Raw genomic sequence first — 23,771 nt, 5'->3', positions numbered from 1 at the left:
ATATCAGACCAAAAAAAAAAAAAAAAAGACCTTAAAGTAACAACAGGTAAAGACAAAGAGGGACATTATGTAATGATAAAAGGAGTAGTCCAACAGGATAATATTATAATCCTAAACATATATGCACCTAATTCTAGGGCTCCCAAATTCACAAAACAATTACTACTAGACCTAAGAAATGAGATAGATGGCAACACAATCACAGTGGGGAACTTCAATACTCACTCCACTGACAGCACTGGACAGATCATCAAGACAGAAAGTCAAAAAAGGAACAATGGACTTAACTGTACCCTAGAACAAATGGACTTAACAGATATTTACAAAACATGCTACCCAACAACTGCAGAATACACATTTTATTCATCTATAAATTCAATGCAATTCCCATCAAAATACCACTGTCATTCTTCACAGAACTAGAAAAAACAATCCTAAAATTCATATGCAACAAAAAAAAAGAGCCCGCAAAGCCAAAACAAGACTAAGCAAAAAGGACAAATCTGGCTGGGCATAGTGGCTTACACCTGTAATCCCAGCGCTTTGGGAGGTCGAGGTGGGTGGGTCACTTGAAGGCAAGAGTTCAAGACCATTCTGGCCAACATGGTAAAACTCCATCTCTACTAAAAATACAAAAAATTAGCCAGGTGTGGTGGTGCGCTTCTGTAATCCCAGCTACTTTGGAGGCTAAGGCAGGAGAATTGCTTGAACCCAGGAGGTGGAGGTTGCAGTGATTGTACTACTGCACCTCCAGCCTGGGCAATCTCAAAACAAACAAACAAACAAATCTGGCGGTATCACATTACACAACTTCAAACTATACTACAAGGCCATAGTCACCAAAACATCATGGTACTGGTATAGAAATAGGCGCATAGATGAATGGAATGAAATAGGGAACTGAGAAATAAGCCAAATATTTACAGCCAACTGATCTTCAACACAGCATACAAAAACATAAAGTGGGAAAAGGACACCCTATTCAACAAATGGTGCTGGGATAATTGGCAAGCCACATGCAGAAGAATGAAATTGGATCTTCATCTCTCATTTTATATAATAATCAACTCCAGATGGACCAAAGACTTAAATATAAGACCTGAAATCATAAAAATTCCAGAAGATAACATCGGGAAAAACTTTCTAGACACTGGCTTCGGGAAGGACTTCATGGTCAAGAACCCAAAAGCCAATGCAACAAAAACAAAGATAAATAAATGGAACTTAATTAAACCAAAAAGCTTCTGTACAGCAAAAGAAATAATCAGCAGAGTAAATGAATGACCAGTAGAGTGGGAGAAAATCTTTGCTATCTATTCTTCCAACAAAGGGCTAATACATAGAATCTACAAGGAATTCAAACAAATCAGCAAGAAAAAAAAAATCCCATCAAAAAATAGGCTAAGGACATGAATAGACAGTTCTCAAAAGAAGGTATACAAATGGCCAAGAAACATGAAAAAATCCTCAACATTACTAATTATTGAGGAAATGCAAGTCAAAACCACAGTGTGTTCCAATGCAAGACACCCAGGAAAAAAAAACAAAAAAACAAAAAACAAAACAAAACAAAAAAAAACTGCAGTGTGATACCAACTTCCTCTTGCAAGAATGGCTATAAAAAAAGTTAAAAAAAAAAAAAAAGATGTTGATGTGGATGTGGTGAAAAAGGAACACTTTTTCACTGTTGCTAGGAATGTAAAGTAGTACAACTACTGTAGAAAACAGTATGGAGATTCCTTAAAGAACTAAAAGCAGATCTACAATTTGATCCAGCAATCCCACTCCAGGGTATCTACCCAGCGGAAAAGAAGCCTCTGTGCGGAAAAGATACTTGTACCTGCACATCCTGCACATATATCCTGGAACTTTAAATTAAAATAAATTTAAAAAATACTTGCACACACATGTTTATAGCAGCCCAATTTGTAATTGCAAAAATATGGAACCAGCTCAAATGCTCATCAATCACTGAAGAGATAAAGAAGATGTGGCATTTATATACTGTGGAATACTACTTGGCCTTAAAAAGGAATGAAATAGTGGCATTCACAGCAACCTGGATGGAGTTGGAGACCATTATTCTAAATGAAGTAATTATTCTATTCAGGAATAGAAAACCAAACATAATATGTTCTCACTTATAAGTAGGAGCTAAACTATGAGGATGCAAATGCATAAGAATGATACAATGGACTTTAGGGACTCAGGTTGAAGGGTGGGAGGGGGTGAGGGATAAAAGACTGCACATTGTACCGTGTACACTGCTCGGGTGATGAATGCACCAAAATCTCGGAAATCACCAGTAAAGAACCTATCCATGTAACCAAACACCACATGTTCCCCCCAAAACCTACTGAAATTAAAAAAAAATTGAACAGGCCGGGCGCGGTGGCTCAAGCCTGTAATCCCAGCACTTTGGGAGGCCGAGGCGGGTGGATCACGAGGTCAAGAGATCGAGACCATCTTGGTCAACATGGTGAAACCCCGTCTCTACTAAAAATACAAAAAAAATAGCTGGGCATGGTGGTGCGTGCCTGTAATCCCAGCTACTCAGGAGGCTGAGGCAGGAGAATTGCCTGAACCCAGGAGGCGGAGGTTGTGGTGAGCCGAGATCGCGCCATTGCACTCCAGCCTGGGTAACAAGAGCGAAACTCCGTCTCAAAAAAAAAAAAAATTGAACAAAGAAAAAAGACATTATGAAATAAAGGAAGACATTTTAGTCATTCTTTTAAACTAAAGGTTTCACTTTACATACTATTAATTGATTCCATGATCTGAAAAAAAATCACAATTATTTTGACCCCTTCATTCTCTACCTGTTTTGATTTTGCATTAATTCTATGTTAATTTGTGGAGAATTGACATATTTTAACAATATTGAGACTTCCTTCCCACAAACACTATCTATCTCTCCATTTATTTTGGTCTTTTAAATTTTTTCTTAGCAATATTTCATACTTTGCAATGTAGAGGTCTTACAGATCTTTTATCAAGTTAATTTCTAAGACTTTCCTATCTTTTGTTTGTTGATTTTTTGAGGCAGAGTCTCGCTCTAGCACCCAGGCTGGAGTGCAATGGCCTCATCTTGACTCACTGCAACCTCCACCTCCTGGGTTCAAGCCATTCTCCTGCCTCAGCCTCCTGAGTAGCTTGGATTACAGATGTCCACCACCACACCCAGCTTTTTTTTTTTTTTTTTTTTTTTGTGTGTGTTTTTAGTAGAGATGGGACTTTACCATGTTGCTCAGACTGGTCTCGAACTCTTGACCTCAGGTGATCCACCTGCGTCAGCCTCCCAAAGTGCTGGGATTACAGGTGTGAGCCACCTCGCCCAGCAAGCCTTTTATGTCTTTTAATGCTATTGTGGATGTTTGGCTTTAAAGTTTTCAATTTAGTTTCAGCAGCTTTTTTGTACATTCTGTAGAATTGTCTACTTAAAATTATGTCATCTGCGCCAGGCGCGGTGGCTCAAGCCTGTAATCCCAGCACTTTGGGAGGCTGAGGCGGGTGGATCACGAGGTCGAGAGATCGAGACCATCCTGGTCAACATGGTGAAACCCCGTCTCTACTAAAAATACAAAAAAAAAAAAAACTAGCTGGGCGTGGTGGCGTGTGCCTGTAATCCCAGCTACTCAGGAGGCTGAGGCAGGAGAATTGCCTGAGCCCAGGAGGCGGAGGTTGCGGTGAGCCGAGATCGCGCCATTGCACTCCAGCTTGGGTAACAAGAGCAAAACTCCGTCTCAAAAAAAAAAAAAAAAAAAAAAAAAAAATTATGTCATCTGCAAGTAAAAACAGTTTAACTTCTCCCTTTCAATTCTAGATATATTTTATTTGTTTTTCTTGCCTTAATATACTGACTTGAATCTTTAGTACAGTGTTGAATAGAAATGGTGAGAATGTACATGCTTGCCTTGCTCCTAATCTTAAGGAGAAACATTTAGTCTTTCACCATTAAGTATCATATTAGTTTTAGATTTTGGGGGGTAACTTTTACAGAGTTGAGGAGGCTTTATTCCTTCTACTCTTAGATAAGATTTTATTTATTTGTTTGTTTGTTTACTTATTTGAGGCAGTCTTGCTCTGTCACCCAGGCTAGAGTACAGTGCTACAATCATGGCTCACTTCAGCCTCAACTTCCTGGGCTCAAACAATCCTCTCACCTCAGCCTTCTGAGTAGCTGGGACTACAGATGCATGTCACTGTGCCCTGCTAATTTTTGAATTTTTTGTAGAGATGGAGTTTAGCCATATTGCCTAAGATGGTCTCGAACTCCTGGGCTCAAGTGATCTTCCCGCCTTGACCTCCCAAGTGCTAAGATTATAAGCATGAGCCACCGCACCTGGCAGGTTTTTAATTTATATTTATTTATTTATTTAAGACAGAGTTTTGCTCTTGTTGCCCAGGCTGGAGTGCAATGGCATGACCTTGGCTCCCTGCAACCTCTCCCTCCCAGATTCAAGCAAATTTCCTGCCTCAGCTTCTCAAGTAGTAGCTGGGATTACAGGCATGCCCCGCCACTCATGGTTAATTTTGTATTTTTAGTAGAGACAGGGCTTCACCATGTTGGCCAGGCTGGTTTTATACTCCTGACCTCAGGTTATCCACCCACCTGTGCCTCCCAAAGTGCTGGAATTACAGGCATGAGCCACCCCGTCCAGCACTGGGAGATTTTTTTAGATCAGGAACACCCCACGTTCTGTCCCCACCCATTTTCAGTTTAGCATGAGGTCACACTGTGTCAGCAGCCCTGTGCTGACCACAGCTGGCTCCCAGGCCTCAGAGTTCTGGATGCTTCTGTAAGGCTTCAACAGGCATCGACTTCCCTTCTGCAGGCAGAGGGGCTGCTTCCCACAGGCATCTGAGCTCTAGACCATGGCTGTGGAGATGGGAATATGTTCCAGGCTGCCTCCTCCTCCTCCTGAGTTTTCGCTGGGAAAACTCTTGAATGTCTTAGCTCTTTGGCCTGTGAGATGCTTTGACAATTTTTATTTATTTTTAATTTTTTTAAGATGAAGCAAGATGTCTATAGCAGTAATTGCCTAACATTAAAACATCACCGACTGCAGGAGTGGTGACTGCTGAATGTACCCCTGCGGCAACTTGGAATCAATAAACGGTTTGTGGGAAAAAAATAAAAATTCAGGAACAGATTCTGGATTTCTGTCAAATCTTTTTTTCTGCATCTAGTGAGATGAACATGTAGTAGGTTTATTTGTTTTTTGTTTGGTTTGGTTTTGATTTTTTATGTGGTAAATTCCATTGATTTTCAAATGTTAAACCAAACTTGCATTTCTGAGGGGAAATTCCAGTTGGACATAATGCATTACCCTTTTTGGACATTGTTTGATTCATCTCGGTAAAATTCTGTTAAGACTGTTTTTGCATTTATGTTCATTAAGTATATTTGTCCTTAGTTTCTGTTTGAGTCTTGTATTTGTTGTATTTTGGTGTCTGAGTAATGTTAACCTCTAGTCTCATAGGATGAGTTAGTATTTTATTCTTCTCAAATTTTTGAAGGAATTTGCATAGCTTTGGTGTTATTTATTTCCTAAATGTTTGGTAGAATTCACCAAATAATTTAATTGTTAAAATTTGTTTTTTAGTTTTTAGCTTTTAAGTTCAGGGTTACACATGCAGGTTTGTTATATAGGTAAACTTATGTCATGGGGTTTGTTGTACCGATTATTTCATTACCCAGTATTAAGCCTAGTACCCATTACTTGTTTTTCCTGATCCTCTCCCTCCTCCTAACCTCCACCCTCTAATAGGCCCCAGTGTATGTTGTTCTCCTGTATGTGTCCATGTATTGTCATTTAGCTTCCACATATAAGTGAGAACATGCAGTATTTGTGTTTTCTGTTCCTGTGTTAGTTTGCTAAGGGTAATGGCCTCCAGCTCCATCTATGTTCCTCCATAGGACATGATCTCATTCTTTCTTATGGCTGCATGGTATTCCATGGTGCATATGTACCACATTTTCTTTTTTTTTTTTTGAGACGGAGTCTCGCTCTTGTTACCCAGGCTGGAGTGCAATGGCGCGATCTCGGCTCACCGCAACCTCCGCCTCCTGGGTTCAGGCAACTCTCCTGCCTCAGCCTCCGGAGTAGCTGGGATTACAGGCACGAGCCACCATGCCCAGCTAATTTTTTGTATTTTTAGTAGAGACGGGGTTTCACCATATTGACCAGGATGGTCTCGATCTCTCGACCTCGCGATCCACCCGCCTCGGCCTCCCAAAGTGCTGGGATTACAGGCTTGAGCCATCGCGCCCGGCTGTACCACATTTTCTTTATCCAGTCTATCATTGCTGGGCATTTAGGTTGATTCCATGTCTTTGCTTTTGTAAATAGTTCCTCAATGAACATATGCATGCATGTGTCTTTATGATAGAACAATTTATATTCTTCTGGGCATATATCCAGTAATGGAATTGCTAAATCAAATGGTATTTCTGTTTTTAGGTCTCACCAAAGAGACCTGGAGTAGTTTTATTTAATATTTAATAAAATAAAACTTGGAGTAGTTTTATTTTATTTTACATGAGCCTGGAGTAGTTTTATTTTAATAGGGCGATTTTAGCTACAGGTGCAAGTTCTTTAATAGAAATGGTACTATTTGGGATTCTATTTCTTTTTTGCGTGCTTAGGTAGCTTGTATCTCTCAATGAATTTTTCCATTTCATCTAAGTTGTTAAATTTATTATCATGGCGTTGTTCCTAATTTCCTTTGTTTTGCTTTTAATGCCTGTGGAATCTGTATTGCTATCACATCTTATTCTTGACCTAGGCAATTTGTATGCTATTTTTCTTTTAATTCCTTCCTTCCTTTTCTCCTTTTCTTTTTCCTTCTCTTCCTCCTCCTTTTACATCCAGAATACACACTGCAGTTCCTTTCTTCCTTTTACTGATCAGCCTGGCTAAAAGATTATCAATGTAATTGATCACCAAATAACAGTTTTTGGTCTCATTGATTTCCTCTATTACTTTTCTGCTTTCTGTTTAATTATGCTCTTTATTCTTCTTATTTTATTTTATTTTACTTTTTTTTTTTGCTTAATTTGGGCTTTATTTACTCTTTTCTAGTTTATTAAGGAGAAAGTTGATATCACTGATTTGGTTCTTTTTTTTTTTTCAAATATAGGCTTTTAGTGTAATAAATTTCTCTCTAAGTACTGCTTTAGCTAGATTTTGCAAATTTCAATATGTCGTAATTTTGTTTTAAATCAACTCACATTGTTTTCTGATTTCCCTTTCTAATTTCTTCTTTGACCCTATTGGTTGTTTAGAAGTGTGTTATTTCATTTACAGCTATTTTGAGGGTTTTTTTTCCAGACCTATTTTTGATTTTTAATTTGATTCCACTTTGGTCAGAAAACATACTTTGTATGATTTGAATTCTTTAAATTTATTGAGATTTTTGCGGGGCTCACAATTTTATCAGCTATCTTAGTAAATGCATGCACTTAAAAAATGTGTATTCTGTTGTCATTGAGTGGAGAATTTTGTCAAGTTATTTGATAGTGTTGTTCAACTCTATCTTTGCTAATTTTCTGTTCACTTGTTCAATCACGTATTGCGAGATGGATATCAAAATCTCTTACTATGATTGAGGATTGCATCTATTTATTCTCACTGTTCTATCAATTTTGCACGCTGTATTTTGAAAATGGAATGGAATTTATTAGGTCTATAATTTAGGATAATTATTTTCTCTTCACGAATTGACTACTGTATCATTATAAATCATCTTTATCTCTGGTAGTACTTTTTAAGTACTGAAATATTTGTCTATAACTACTCCAGTTTTCTTTTGATTAGTGTAAACATAGTATATATTATTCTATTCTTTTGCTTTTAATCTATCTGTATTTTAATCTATTTGAAATTTTATATTTAAAGTAGGTTTCTTGCAGGTAGGAGATAACTGAAATCTTACTCTGTCTTTTAATGGGGGATGTTTAGACCATTTATATTTAATGTAATTATTATTATTATTATTAGAGATAGAGTCTCTCACTTTAACACAGACTAGAGTGTAGTGGTGCTGTCATTGCTCATTGCAGTCTTAAACTCTTGGACTCAAGCAGTCCTCCTACCTTGGCCTCCCACAGTATTGGGATTACAGGGGTGAGCCACCGTGCCTGGCCTACATTTAATGTAATTTTTTCTTTTTTTTACATTTTGCACTTTTCTGTTTCTTTGTGTGTGTGTGTGTGTGTGTGTGTGTGTGTATTTTTTTAAGTTCAGGGGTACATGTGCAAGATGTATAGGTTTGTTACATAGGTAAAAATGTGCCATGGTGGTTTGCTGCGCAGATCATCCCATCAGCCAGGTATTAAGCCCAGCACCCATTAGCTATTCTTCTGGATGCTCTCCTTCCTCCCTTTTCCTCCCACCCTCAACAGACCTCAGTGTGTGTTTGTTCCCTGCCATGTGTCCATTTGTTCTCATCATTCAGCTCCCACTTATAAGTGAGAAAATGCAGTATCTGGTTTTCTGTTCCTGTGTTAGTTTGCTAAGGATAATGACCTCCAGCTCCATTCATGGCCCTGCAAAGAACATGATCTCATTTCTTTTTATGGCTGCATAGTATTCCATGGTGTATATGTACCATATTTTCTTTATCCAGTCTATCATTTAGATTGATTCCATATCTTTGCTATTGTAAATAGTGCTGCAATGAACATACCCATGCATGTATCTATAATAGAATGAGGGCTGGGCACAGTGGTCATGCCTGTAATCCCAGTATGTTGGGAGGCTGTGGCAGGTGGATCTCCTGAGGTCAGGAGTTTGATACCAGCCTGGGCAACATGGTGAAACTCTGTCTCTACTAAAAATACAAAAATTAGCCAGGCATGGTGGCATGCACCTGTAGTCCTAGCTACTCAGGAGGCTGAGGTACAAGAATTGTTTGAACCTGGAGGTGGAGGTTGCGGTGAGCCAAGATCATGCCACTGCACTCCAGCCTGGGTGACAGAGTAAGACTGCATCTCAGGAAACAACAAAACAAAATAAAGAATGATTTATATTCCTTTGGGTATATACCTAGTAATGGGATTGCTAGGTCAAGTGGTATTTCTGCCTCTAAGTCTTTGATGAATCACCACACTGTCTACCACAATGGTTGAACTAATTTACACTCCCACCAATGCTGTAAAAGTGTTCCTTTTTCTCCATAACCTTGCCGGTATCAGTTATTGTTTTACTTTTAAAAATAGCCATTCTGACTGGTGTGAGATGGTATCTCATTGTGATTTTGTTTTACATTTCTCTAATGATTAGTAATGGTGAACCTTTTTTTAAAAATATGTTTATTGGCCACATGTATGTATTCTTCTGAGAAGTGTTTGTGCATGTCCTTTTTCCACTTTTTAATGAGGTTGCCTTCTTGTAAATTTGTTTAAGTTCCTCGTAAATGCTGGATATTAGACCTTTGTCAGATGGATAGATTATAAAAATTTTCTCCCATTCTTTAGGTTGTCTGTTTACTCTGATGATCTTTTCTTTTGCTGTGCAGAAGTGCTTTAATTTAATTAGATCCTATTTGTCAATTTTTCATTTTGTTGCAATTGCTTTTGGCATCTTCATTATAAATTTTTTGTCTGTGCCTATGCCCTGAATGGTATTGCCTAGATTTTCTTCAAGGGTTTTTATGGTTTTGGGTTTTACTTTTAAGTCTTTTTCTTTTTCTTTTCTTTTCTTTACCTTTTTTTTTTTTTTTTTTTGAGATGGAGTTTTGCTCTTGTTGCCCAGGTTGGAGTGCAATGGCTTGATCTCAGCTCACTGCAAACTCTGCCTCCTGGGTTGAAGGATTCTCCCGCCTCAGCCTCCTGAGTAGCTGGAATTACAGGTATGCACCACCATGCCTGGCTAATTTTGTATTTTTAATAGAGATGAGGTTTCTCCATGTTGGCCAGGTAGTTTCGAACTCCCAACCTCAGGGGATCTGTCCTCCTTGGCCTCCCAAAGTACTGGGTTGCAGGCATAAGATGCTGTGCCCAGCCTACATGTAAGTCTTTAATCTACCTTGAGTTGATTTTTTAATATGGTATAAGGGATGGGGTCCAATTTCCAATTTCAATTTTCTGCATATGACTAGCCAGTTCTCCCAGCCCCATTTATTAAATAGGGAATCCTTTCCCCATTGCTTGATTTTGTCAGGCTTGTCGAAGATCAGATGGTTGTAAGTGTGTGGTGTTATTTCTGGGTTGTCTATTCTGTTCCATTGGTCTATGGATCTGTTCTTGTACCAGTACCATGCTCTTTTGTTACTGTAGCCTTGTAGTATAGTTTGAAGTCGGGTAGCATGATGCCTCCAGCTTTGTTCTTTTTGCTTAGGATTGTCTTAGCTATTCAGGCTCTTTTTTGGTTCTATATTATTTAAAAATAGTTCTTTTTAAATTCTTGGAGAATGTCAATGATAATTTATTGGGAATAGCATTGAATCTATAAATTGCTTTGGGTGATATGGCCATTTTCACAATATTGATTCTTACGATCCATGAGCATAGAATGTTTTTCCATTTGTTTGTGTCATCTCTGATTTCTTTGAGCAGTGGTTTGTAGTTCTCCTTGAAGAGGTCCTTCACATCCCTTGTTAGCTGTATTCCTAGGTATTTTATTCTTTTTGTGGCAAGTGTGAATGGGAGTTCATTCATGATTTGACTCAGCTTGCCTGTTGTTGGTGTATAGGAATGCTAGAAATTTTTGCACATTGATTTTGTATACTGAGACTTTGCTGAACTTGCTTATCAGTTTAAGAAGCTTTTGAGAGATGTGGGGGTCAGAGTGGAAGCAGATGTGAGAGCAGAAGAAAACATGGCTGCCAAAGTGTTTGAGTCCATCAGCAAGTTTGGCATGGCTGTAGCTGTTGCAGAAAGCATGGTGAACTCTGCCTTATATAATGTGGATGCTGGGCACAGACCTGCATCTTTAACGAATTTCATAGACTACAGGACATTGTGGTAGGGGAAGGGACTCACTTTCTCATCCCATGAGTACAGAAACCAATTATCTTTGACTGCCGTTCTTGACCACATAGTGTGCCAGTCATTACTGGTAGCAAAGATTTACAGAATGTCAATATCACACTGCAGATCCTTTTCTGGCCTATTGCTAGCCGGCTTCCTGACATTTTCACCAGCGTTGGAAAGAAGTGTGATGAGCACATGCTGCTCTCCATCACGACTGATATCCTCAAGTCAGTGGTGGCTTGCTTTGATGCTGGAGAACTAACCATCCAGAGAGAGCTGGTCTTGAGGCAGGTGAGCGATGACCTTACTGAGTGAGAAGCCACCTTTGGGCTGATCCTGAACAATGTATCCTTGACACATCTGACCTTCAGGAAGGAGTTCACAGAAGAGGTGGAAGTCAAACAGGTGGCTCAGCAGGAAGCAGAGAGGGCCAGATTTGTGGTGGAAAAGGCTGAGCAGCAGAAAATGGCAGCCATCATCTCTGCTCAGGGTGACTCCAAGGCAGCCGAGCTAATCGCCAGCTCACTCGCCACCACAGGGAACAGCCTGATTGAGCTGTGCAAGCTGGAAGCTGCGGAGGACATCACGTTCCAGCTCTCATGCTCTTGAAACATCACCTACCTGCCAACGGGGCAGTCCGTGCTCCTTCAGCTGCCCCAGTGAGGGCCCAGTCCGCCTTTGGTTCAGCTCTGCAGGCCAACTGGCCCACAGCCCTGATGATTCTTAATACCACCTTCCTACTGCCCCAACCCTAGAAATCACTGTGAAATTTCATGATTGGCTTAAAGTGAAGGAAATAAAGGTAAAATCATTTCATATCTTAAAAAAAAAAAAAGCTTTTGAGATGATGGGGTTTTCTAGATACAGGATTATGTCATCTGCAAACAAAGATAGTTTGACTTCCTCTCTTCCTATTTGAATACCCTTTATTTCTCTCTCTTGCCTGATTACCCTGGCTAGAACTTCCAACTATATTGAACAGGAGTGGTAAGAAAGGGTATTTTTGTCTTGTGCCAGTTTTCAAGGGGAATGCTTCCGGTTTTTGCCCATTCAGTATGATACTGACTGTGAGTTTGTCATATATGGCTCTGGTTATTTTGAGGTATGTTCCTTCAATATCTTTTTAAAGTTTTTGACATCAAGGGATGTTGAATTTTATCAAAAGCCTTTTGTGCATCTACTGAGATAACCATGTGGTATTGGTCTTTAGTTCTGTTTACGTGATGCATCACATTTATTCATTTGTGTATGTTGAACCAACCTTGCATCCCAGAGATGAAGCCTACTTGATAATGGTGGATATGCTTTTTGATGTGCTGTTGGATTCAGTTTGCCAGTACTTTGTTGAGGATTTCTGCACTGATATGCATCAAGGATATTGGCTTGAAGGTTTCTTTTTTTGTTGTATCTCTGCCAGGTTTTGGTATCAGGCTGATGCTGGTATAAATGAGTTAGGGAGGAGTCCCTCCTTATCAATTTTTTGAATAGTTTCAGTAGAAATAGTACCAGCTATTCTTTGTAACTCTGGTACAATTCAGCTGTAAATCCATCTGCTCTTGGCCTTTTTTTGGTTGGTAGGCTATTTATTACTCCCTCAATTTCAGAACTCATTATTGGTCTATTCAGGGATTCAAATTCTTCCTGGTTCAGTTTTGGGAGAATGTATGTGTCCAGAAATTTATCCATTTCTTTTTGATTTTCTAGTTTATGTGCATAATACTAGTTTATAGTATTATCTGATAGTTGCTTGTATTTCTGTGTGTGAGTGGTAATATTCCCCTTATCATTTCTGATTGTGTTTATTTGAATCTTCTTTCTTTTCTTCTTTATTAGTCTGACCAGGTCCTGGATTCATTGATGTTTTGAAGGGTTTTTTGTGTCTCTATCTCCTTTGGTTCAGCTCTGATCTTAATTATTTATTGACTTCTGCTATCTTTGGGGTTTGTTTGTTCTTGGTCCCCTAGTTCTTTAGTTGAGATGTTAGGTTGTTAGCTTGAGATCTTTCTAGCTTTTTGAGGTGGACATTTAGTGCTATAAATTTCCCTCTTAACACAGCTTTAGCTGTGTCCCGGAAATTCTGGTACCTTGTTCCTTTGTTCTGATTAGTTTCAAAGAACTTCTTGATTTCTGCCTTAATTTCATTAATTATTCAAGAGTAATTCATGAGCACATTGTTCAGTTTCCATTTAGTTGTGTGGTTTTGAGTGAATTTTTAAACCTTGAGTTCTAATTTGATTGTGCTGTGGTCTGAGAGATTGTTGTGATTTCAGCTCTTTTGCATTTGCTGAGGTGTATTTTACTTCTGATTATGTGATCAATTTTAGAATAAGTGTCATGTGGCAATGAGAAGAATGTGTATTCTGTTTTTTTTTTTTTTGAGATGGAGTTTCACTGTTGTTACCTAGGCTGGAGTGCAATGGCATGATCTCAGCTCACTGCAACCTCTACCTCCTGGGTTCAAGCAATTCTCCTGCCTCAGCCTCCCGAGTAGCTGGAACTACAGGCATGCACCACCATGCCCAGCTAATTTTTGTATTTTTATTAGAGACGGGGTTTTACCTTGTTGACCAGGATGGACTTGATCTCTTGACCTCGTGATCCACCCACCTCGGCCTCCCAAAGTGCTGGGATTATAGGCGTGAGCCACAACGCCCGGCCTATTCTGTTGGTTTTGGGAGGAGAATTCTGTACATATCTACAAGGCCTCTTGATTCAGAGCTGAGTTCAGGTCCTGAATGTCTTCATTAATTTTCTGTCCCAGTGATATGTCTGTTATTGTCAGTGGGGTGTTAATGTCTCCTGCTATTACCGTGTGGAGTCTAAGTCTCTTTGCAGATCTCTAAGAACTTGCTTTATGAGTCTGAACGCTCTTGTATTGGGTGCATATATATTTAGGTTAGTTATCTCTTTTTGTTAAATTAAACCCCTTACCATTATGTAATGCCCCTGTTTGTCTTTTTTGATCTTTGTTGGCTTAAAGTCTATTTTGCCAGAAACTACGATTGTGCACCCTTCTTTTTTCTGTTTTCTATTTGCTTGGCAAATTTTCCTCCATCCCTTTATTTTGAGCCTATGTGGATCTTTGCATGTGAGTGAGGGTCTTGAAGACAGTATACCAATGAGTCTTGGTTCTTTATCCAGCTTGCCACTCTGTGTCTTTTCATTGGGACGTTTAGAACATTTACATTTAAGATTAGTATTATGTGTGGATTTGATCCTGTCATGATGCTAGCTGGTTATTTTGTGGACTTGTTTATGTGGCTGCTTCATAGTGTCTCTGGTCTGTGTACTTCCGCATGTCTTTGTAGTGGCTGTAACAGTTTTACCTTTCCATATTTAGTGCTGCCTTCAGGAGTTCTCTTGTAAGGCAGATGGGGTGGTAACAAATTCCCTCAGCATTTGCTTGTCTGAAAAGGATCTCATTTCTCTTTCGCTAATGAAGTTTAGTTTGACCAGACATAAAATTATGTGTTGAAAATTCCTTTCCTTAAGAATATTGATATTGGTCCCCAATCTCATAGCTTGTAAGGTTTCTCCTGAGAAGTCCACTGTTACTCTGATGGGCTTCCCTTTGTAGGTGACCTGGCCTTTCTCTCTGGTTACGCTTAATGTTTTTTCTTTCACTTCAACCTTGGAGAATCTGATAATTAATGTATCTTAGAGATGGTCTTCTCATGGAGTATCTTACTTGTTGTGTTCTCAGCATTCCCTAAATTTGAATGTTGGCTTATCTTGCTAAGTTGGGGAAATTTTCCTGGATGATATCCTGAACTGTTTTCCAACTTGGTTTCATTCGCCCCATCTCTTTCGGGTACCCCAATCAGTTGTAGACTTGGCTTCTTTACATAATCCCATCTTTCTCAGAAACATTGTTTATTCTTTTTTATTCTTTTTTCTCTATTCTGTCTGCCTGTCTTATTTCAGAAAGATAGTCTTCAAGCGCTGAGAGTCCTTCCTCCAGTTGGTCTATTCAGCTATTCATACTTGTGATTGCATTGTGAAGTTCTTGTAGCGTGTTTTTCAGCTCTAACAGGTTTGTTATCTTCTTCTCTAAACTAGCTGTTTTGGTTGTCAGCTCCTGTATTGTTTTAGCCTGATTCTTAGCTTCCTTGCATTGGATTATAACATGCTGCTCTAGCTCAGCAAGTTAATTATTGCCCACATTCTGAAGCCTACTTCTGTCATTTCAGCCATCTCAGCCTCAGTCCAGTTCTGAGCTTTTTTTGGGGGAAGTGCTGTGATCATTTGGAGAAAAAAGAGGACTGGCTTTTTGAGATTTTAGTGTTTTTGCACTGATATTTTTCTCATCTTTGTGGGCTTACCCACCTTCAATCTTCAAGGTTGCTGATCTTTGGGTGGGATTTTTGTGCTGTTTTCTTGTTGTTGTTGTTTTCTGTTTGTTTGCTTTTCTTTTAACAGTCTGACCACTCTTCCATAGGGCTGCTGTGGTTTTCTGGGAGTCCGCTCCAGACCCTAGTCACCTGTTTTTCCTGTACTTGGAGGTATCACCAGTGAAGGCTGTGAAACAGCAAAAATGGCAGGCTTCCCCTTCCTCTGGAAACTCCATCCTAGGGGGTACTGATCTATTGCTAGGCTGAATGCACCTGTAGGGAGTGGCTGGAGACCCTGGTTTGGAGGTCTTACCCAGTCAGGAGGAATGGGATCAGGGACCCACTTTAAAGAAGCAGTTTGGCTGCTTTTTGGTAGAGCAGCTGTGCTGTGTGGGAGAACCTTTCCGCCCCTGATCAGTTTGGGCTCTCCAAGGCCCACAGCCTGTACTGGCTGAGAAGCCTGAATGACCACAGTGGTGACATGTATGTTCTGGCATGCTTCTAATGCTATTAGAATCGCCTTGATCAATGAGGGACAGCGTGCATACTCCGCAGTATTTTCCACGTGCTATGCCCAATTCAAAAGTATTGTCACTATAGTGATGGACTCCAGTTTTGGTCAACATGGCATAGTACTTACTGTATTTTCGATTTCCTTAAAACTGGGCAGTTTTCAGTGAGGATGGCTAATTTTGCTTTGCCTTGCCTGATCATTTTTAGAGTCTCCTTGTACCCCAGAAAGTACTTTCTACTTTATATTAACAAGTTAGAGCCTAGATTTGATCCACTCTACTGCTCTTTTCTTCCTTTTCTTTTTTTTTTTTTTTTGAAGCAGTTTTGCTCTTGTTGCCCAGGCTGGAGTGCAATGGCATGATCTCAGCTCACTGCAACCTCTGCCTCCCTGTTTCAAGTGATTCTCCTGCCTCAGCCTCATGAATAGCTGGGATTACAGGCACCCACTACCACGCCCAGCTAATTTATATATTTTTAGTAGAGATGGGGTTTCTCCTTGTTGGCCAGGCTGGTCTCGAACTCCTGACTTTGTGATCTGCCCACCTTGGCCTCCCAAAATGCTGGGATTACACATGTAAGCCACCGCGCCTGGCCTCCACTGACTTTTTTGTCATCTTTGCAGCCACCATCTTCCTGTATTAGGTGTGGGATGGCCCCCAAACAAAAGCAGCTGCCAAGATAACCGGGAAGCAAGAAGGGAAAAACTAGAATTTTTCTAAAGAAAACTTTGATGGGCTGCGCACTTGTTTCATTCCCAGGAACCTTGTAATTGTTAATTACTGCCACAAATCTCTTGGGTTAAAACACTTGATTAACATTTCCTCTTTGCGGCTTAATGTGGTAATTGCATCTTTCCTGTCTCTAATGATTAAATGCTGCCACCTGGCCTTCTACACAGGATTCTATTATTCCGTTGAAATCAGGGATTCCTAATTTCAAGGCAACATTTCCTACCATCATCATTGACCTACAGAATACAGACAACACAGACCTTTAAAAGGATATGGAGGCTCCCAACCCAGGTATTTATTAAGTTATTAATTTTTCATACTTATTAATTTATTAATGACTTGGTGAAGGGAGTACCCTCTAGGCCTCCAAGAGGTATAGTTGGTATGTGGCTGATCATATCTGCTCTAACATACTCATTTCCCTGAAGTTTAATTCCTAGAACATACCAAAGAAGTATTGGCAACTCAATTTCATTCACTGTAGGCCACTGCTGAAGTCAGTCCTACTAACCAACCAAGCAAATTGTTAGTTACACCAGGGAGTTAAACATTAAATCTCCATATTCATATTAATAAATTTAGCCAGATCAACCTTATATTTTTTCTCTGTGGACTAATACCTTTAGAATATACTGTCAACGTGCTCCTCAAATTTCTGACAGTACAAGTTATCCTTCAGCTGCTGCATTTTCTTGTATATAGTATTTTCTCTCACTCAGTACCTTGCAATTTTCCCTCCAAACTATACTGGGAATTAATTATTATTGTAAGTTTGTAGTTGATGCAGGTCTTGAGGAGAGAGCTTTTTTTAATTTGGATACTGTCAGAATATAGATTATATTTAAGCTACAAGATTGGATGTGACCATCAAGTCAGTGAGCGTAGACAGGAAAGAAAAGAGTTGCCAAACCCAAATAAAGGGCCAAACCCAATATTTAGGGATCAGGCTGAGGGAAATGAATCAGCAAAGGAAGAACGGCCAACGAGGTAAGAGGAAAACAGATTCTGAAGCAAGTGAAGAATGTGTTTAAAGGAGAAAAGAAAGATAAATGGTCTGAGAATTAACCGTTTGATTTGGCCACATAAAGAGTATTGGTGACCTTGACAGGCACTTTGAGTTTGTGATGAAGGTAAAACCCTAACTGGAGTAGGTTTAAGATAAGACATGAAAATAACTTGTAGACAGAAAATACAGGCAACACTTATGAAGAATTTTGTCATAACAAAAGTAGAGAAATGAAATGTAAGCTGGAGGAGAATATCAGGTCAAAGGAGGACATCTCTCTCTTTTTAGAATGGGGGATTCTTCAGCATGTTTCTGTGGTCTAGTGCTGCAATGGAGGAGTGGCTTTAGGAGAAAAGACAGTTCATTTTTTTTTTTTTTTTTTTTTTTTTTTTTGAGACGGAGTTTCGCTCTTGTTACCCAGGCTGGAGTGCAATGGCGCGATCTCGGCTCACCGCAACCTCCGCCTCCTGGGCTCAGGCAGTTCTCCTGCCTCAGCCTCCTGAGTAGCTGGGATTACAGGCACGTGACACCATGCCCAGCTAATTTTTTGTATCTTTAGTAGAGACGGGGTTTCACCATGTTGACCAGGATGGTCTCGATCTCTCGACCTCGTGATCCACCCGCCTCGGCCTCCCAAAGTGCTGGGATTACAGGCTTGAGCCACGGCGCCCGGCTGAAAAGACAGTTCATTTTTAGAAACAGGAGGAAAGGCGGTACCTCGGCACAGATGTGGGAGGGGCAGATATAATGATCGTAGGAACCTGTGGAAATTCTCTCCTGGTGCTTTTTATTTATTTTTCACTAATTAATTTTACTGAGATATAATTTGCATACAGTAAAATGCACAGATCTCTTGTATATAATCTGACGATTACAGGCAAATGTACCCTTCCATGTGAAAAACACCCCAGTCAAGACAAACCCAGAACATTTTTGTCAACACAGCAAGTTCCCCCCAGCCCTTTTCCAGTGAATCCCCTCATCCGTCTCCTTGCCACCAATACCAATACCCCCTCCTACTGCCCAGCAACCCCAGGCACCATGCCCAACCTAGTTTTACTAGTCTTAATCTTCACACAAATAAAATAATAAAATTTATAGTGTTTTCTGGCTTATTTTCCTTAATATGATTTTTTTTGAAGTCACCTATTATATATATCAATAGTTTATTATTTTATTACAGAGTCCCATAATATAAATATATCACTATATATATATATATATATATATATATATATATATATATATATATATATATTCATTCTCCCATTGAACAATTGGGTTGTTTCCAGTTTTTGGTTTTTGTGAATAAAGCTACTGTGAACATTCTTCGGCTAATCTTTTTGACAATTGTTTTTAACTCCAAGATCTGTACATTGAGAAAGATATTGTCCCTTAGCTTCAGATTCATATACCTAGCTGTTTACCTGAATGGTTCCTAGGTTCCTCAAACTCAAAATATTCCAAACTGAACCCTTCCCTTAAACCTGGTCCTCCTCCAATATCTCCCTTCTCAGTAACAGCACCGTTAGATACCATTATGCATTTGGTTTTGCCAAGTTGACCAGGCTGGTCTCAAAGTTGACCTCAGGTGATCTGCCTGCCTTAGTCTCCCAAAGTGCTGGGTTTACAGGCGTGAACCACCACTCCGGGCCTTCATTTGCAATTCTTATTCTGATTTCTCAGTTAGTTAAAGATACTCAAGATTGATTGATTGATTGATTGATGGGGTTTCACTCTGGTTGCCTGGGCTGGAGTGCAGTAACATAATCTTGGCTCACTACAGCCTTGACCTCTTGGCCCCAAGGGATCCTTCTGCCTGAGTGCCCTGAGTAGCTGGGATTACAGGCATGGGCCACCATGCCTGGCTAGTTTTTTGTCTTTTGTTTTGTATTTTTAGTAGAGACAAGGTTTCACCATGTTGTCCAGGTTGGTCTTGAACTTGTGAGCTCAAGTGATCCTCCCACCTTGGCCTCTCAAAGTGCTGGGATTACAGGTGTGAGCACACAGCCAAGATTTATTTCTTAAAATTTGTTTTTCTTAAAAATTTTTCTTTTCATTGTGGGGTCAGGGGGCAGGGCACTTTCTGGTAAAGACCAGAAAACCTGTTAGATAAATTCTAAAAAGGCTGTAATGTAATTTTTTTTTTATTTAAAAAAAAGTTTTTAGAGACAGGTTTCATAATGTTGTCCAAACTGGCCTCAAACTCCTGGGCTTAAGCAATCCTCCCACCTCAGCCTCCAGAGTCCTGAGTAGTTGGGACAACAGATACGAGCCACCATGCCCAGCTATGTTCAAGAATTTTTTTAAAGAAGAGAATGCGGATATTATTTCTATTCTGAAACTTCTCATATTTTCCCTTGCTATTTAAGTGCAAACTGATGTTTACACTTAAATAGTAAACAGTAGCTTAAATTTCAAATTTTATCCATCCAATATTTGTTACAAATCCTGTTACAATGGAAACTCTAAATGAGGACTATCTGATTTTTAGTTATCAATAAGTAATCTGTTTTAGTCTACTAGAATGCTTAGAACTCCTTTTTCTCTTCCCTGCCTCCTAGGATATATACATCTCCATCAGAGCTCTTGATTGACTGGGTTCATTGTCAATGAATGGTAACATTTTGAAGGAATTTTTTTTTTTTTTTCCTGAGCAGGAGGTCTCAATAGTGGGCTTAAAATAACAGGTAAACCATGCTGTAAACAGATGTACTGTCATCCAGGCTTTGTTGTTCTATTTGTAGAGCATAGGTAGAATAGCATGATTTAGCTTAATTCTTCAGGGCCCTAGGAATTTGGGATGGGAAATGAGCATTGGCTTCAACTTAAAATCACTAGCTGCATCAGCCCCCTATAAGACAGTCTGCCTGTCCTTAGAGGCTTTGAAGCCAAGCACTGATTTCTTCTTTCTAGCTATGAAATTTCCGATGGTGTCTTCTTCCAAGAGATAGCTATTTCATCTATACCAAAAATATGTTGTTTAGTGCGGCCACATTCATTAATTATCCTAGCTAAATCTTCTGGATAACTTGCTGCAGCTTTGTATCAATGCTTGTGGTTTCTCTTTGCACTTTTACATAATGGAGATGGCTTCTTTTCTTCAACCTCATGAATCTAGACTCATACTTTTCTTGTGCAGCTTTCTTACCCCTCTCAGCCTTCATAGAGCTGAAGAGAGTTAGGGCCTCACTCTGGATTAGCCTTTGGTTTAAGATAATGTTTGGCTGATTGGTCTTCTATCCAGACCACTACAGCTTTCTCCGTATCAGCATTAAGGCTGTTTCACTTTCTTGTCATTTGTGTGTTCACTGGAGTGCACTTTGAATTGCCTTCAAGAATATTTCCTTTGCATTCACAACTTGGCTATTTGGTTCAGGAGGCCTAGCTTTTGGCTTATCTCTGCTTTCGACCTGCCTTTCTTAGTGAGTTTAATCATTTCTAGCTTTTGATTTAAATTGAGAGATGTGTGACTCTTCCTTTACTTGAACACTTAGCAGGCAATTGTAGGATTATTATTATTATTATTATTATTATTATTTTTAGACAGAGTCTCACTCTTGTTGCCCAGGCTGGAGGGCAGTGGTGCCATCTCAGCTCACTGCAATCTCCGCCTCCAGGGATCAATCAATTCTCCTGCCTCAGCATCCCAAGTAGCTGGGATTACAGGCATGTGCTACCATGCCCAGCTAATTTGTTGTATTTTTAGTAGAAATGGGGTTTATACTATGTTGGCCAGGCTGGTCTTGAACTCTTTGCCTCAGGTGATCCACCCACCTTGGCCTCTCAAAGTGCTGGGATTACAGGCATGAGCCACCATGCCAGGCCCATTGCAGGGTTATTAATTGGTCTAATGTCAATATTGTTGTGTCTTAGGGGATAGGGACATGTGAGGAGAGGGAGAAAGACAGGAGGATGAGTAGTTTATGAAGTCATCAGAACACACACAACATTTATCCATGAAGGTCACCATCTTATACAGGCATGGTTTGTGGTGCCCCAAAACAATTGCAATAGTAACACTAAAGATCACTGATTACAGATCGCACTGACAGATATAATCAAAATGAACATGTTTGAAGTATTATGAGAATTACCTAAATGTGACACAGAAACATGAAGTGAGCACATGCTGTTAAAAAAAATGATGCCAATAGACTTGCTCAATACAGAGTTGCCACCAATCTTTAATTTGTAAAAAGAAATGTGTTATCTATGGATACAATAAAGTGAATCACAGTAAAGTGAGGTTTACCTGTACTGATGCTTGATTAGATAATAGTCTGGTTAGATAATAGCAGGTTCATGACTGGTACCAGGTATTTCATGGGCATGTCTTCAGTGTCTATCAGGGATAATAGCAAGCAAGCCACAGGCTGTTTCTTGCTTGTTTGTTTGTTTTGTTCTTGTTGTTGAGATAGGATCTCACATCTGTTGTTCAGGCTGGAGTGCAGTGGTATGATCACGACTGACTGCATTTTCAACCTCCCTGGGCTCAGGTGATCCTCCCACACCAGCCTCCCACATAGCTTGGACTCCAGGCATATGCCACCACACCTGGCTAATTTTTGTATTTTTCTTAGAGACATGGTTTCACCATGTTGCCTACGCTGGTCTCAAACTCCTGGGCTCAAGCAGCCTGCGCACCTCAGCTTTCCAAAGTGCTGGGATTACAGATGTGAGCCACCACATCCTACCCTACAGGGTGTTTTTAAAAAAACTATACATAATTTTTTGTCATACATTGTATTTTGTTTTTTGTTTTTTGTTTTTTTGAGTTGAGGTCTTACTCTGTCATCCAAGTTGGAGTGCAGTGGCACGATCTTGGTTTATTACAATGACCGCCTCCTAGGCTCAAGCAGTCCTCCCAACTCAGCCTCCCTAGTAGCTGGGACCACAGGGGTGTTAGCATGCCCAGCTAATCTTTTGTATTTTTGGTAGAGACAGGGTTTTGCTATGTTGCCCAGGCTTGTCTCAAACTCCTGAGCTCAGGTAATCCACCTGCCCCAGCCTCCCAGAGTGCTGGGATTACAGGCATGAGCCACTGTGCCTGGCCTAAAACTTTTTTTAAGACCGTATCTCAGTCTGTTGCTCAGGCTTGAGTATAGTGGTGCAATCATAACTCACTGTACCCTTGCCTCAGCCTTTTAGGTAGCTGGGACTATAGGCATATGCCACCAGAACCAGCTAATATTTATTTATTTTTGTACAGACAAGATCTCACTTGGTTTCCCAGGGTGATCCTGAACTCCTGGCTTCAAGAGATTTTCCCTGGCCAGGCACAGTGGCTCACGCATATAATCCCAGCACTTTGGGAGGCTGAGGCGGGAGGATAGCTTGAGTCTAGGAGTTTGACACCAGACTGGGCAATATAGTGAGAACTTGTCTCTACAAATAATAAAAGATAAACAAAATTAGCCAGCCATGGTGGTATGTGACAGTAGTCCTAGCTACTTGGGAGGTTGAGGTGGGAGGATTGCTTGAGCCCAGGAGGTCAAGGCTGCAGTGAGCCAAGATCATGCCAACATACTCCAGCCTGGGCAACAGAGTGAGAACCTGTCTCAAAAAGGAAAAAAACAAAAGAGAGATCTTCCCCAGTTGGCCTCCCAAGGTGCTAGGATTACAGACATGAGCCACCACACTTGGCCTAAATTATATAATTTTTTATAAGTAAGTGTAGAGCCCTGCTGTGATTCTCTTAACAAATGCAGGTGGCCTGCATTTGTGATGGTCATCTGTGGTCAGTGATCTTTGGTGTTACTATTGTAACTATTTTGGGGCACCACCAACCACACCCACATAAGATAGTAAACTTTATGGAAAAAAATGTGTGTTCTGAATACTTCATAGACAACTCATTCACTTGTCTTTCTTCCTTTCCTCATACCTTGCTATTCCCTAAGATACAACAATATTGAAATTAGGTCAGTTAATAACCCTACAATGGCCTCTAAGTGCTTTAAAGCCCTGCTGTGATTCTCCTAACAGAACTTGGCACATTCTCTATAGAGCATAATTGATCGATCTTTGAGTACCATTGCACTTCAGCCTGGGTGAGTTAGGATATTCTCTCTAAAATGATGATCATGTTTTTCTACTATCCCTACCATTCAGGAAGAGACACAATGGTTTGTGAGCTTCCTTGGATTTCGGAGGCAGCATATACCACATTTGAGTATGTTGCTCTGATCCATTGTCTTTCCTTTTTTTTT

The 23,771-nt window shown here is 39.9% G+C and overlaps 3 pseudogenes; 1 reads left to right on the top strand and 2 right to left on the bottom strand.

Moving 5' to 3' along the window:
- Positions 1-10,770: 10,770 nt before the first annotated feature.
- LOC101031860 (prohibitin 1 pseudogene) lies at positions 10,771-11,641 on the top strand (annotated as a pseudogene).
- A 4,000-nt stretch (positions 11,642-15,641) lies between these two features.
- LOC120360131 (large ribosomal subunit protein eL30 pseudogene) lies at positions 15,642-16,451 on the bottom strand (annotated as a pseudogene).
- Positions 16,452-19,634: 3,183 nt separating this feature from the next.
- LOC120360237 (U7 small nuclear RNA) lies at positions 19,635-19,700 on the bottom strand (annotated as a pseudogene).
- Positions 19,701-23,771: the final 4,071 nt, after the last annotated feature.

The sequence above is a fragment of the Saimiri boliviensis genome, chromosome 19 (assembly GCF_048565385.1).
Source record: "Saimiri boliviensis isolate mSaiBol1 chromosome 19, mSaiBol1.pri, whole genome shotgun sequence".
Lineage (NCBI taxonomy): Eukaryota > Metazoa > Chordata > Mammalia > Primates > Cebidae > Saimiri > Saimiri boliviensis.
This window is presented reverse-complemented; position numbering and strand designations above follow the sequence as displayed.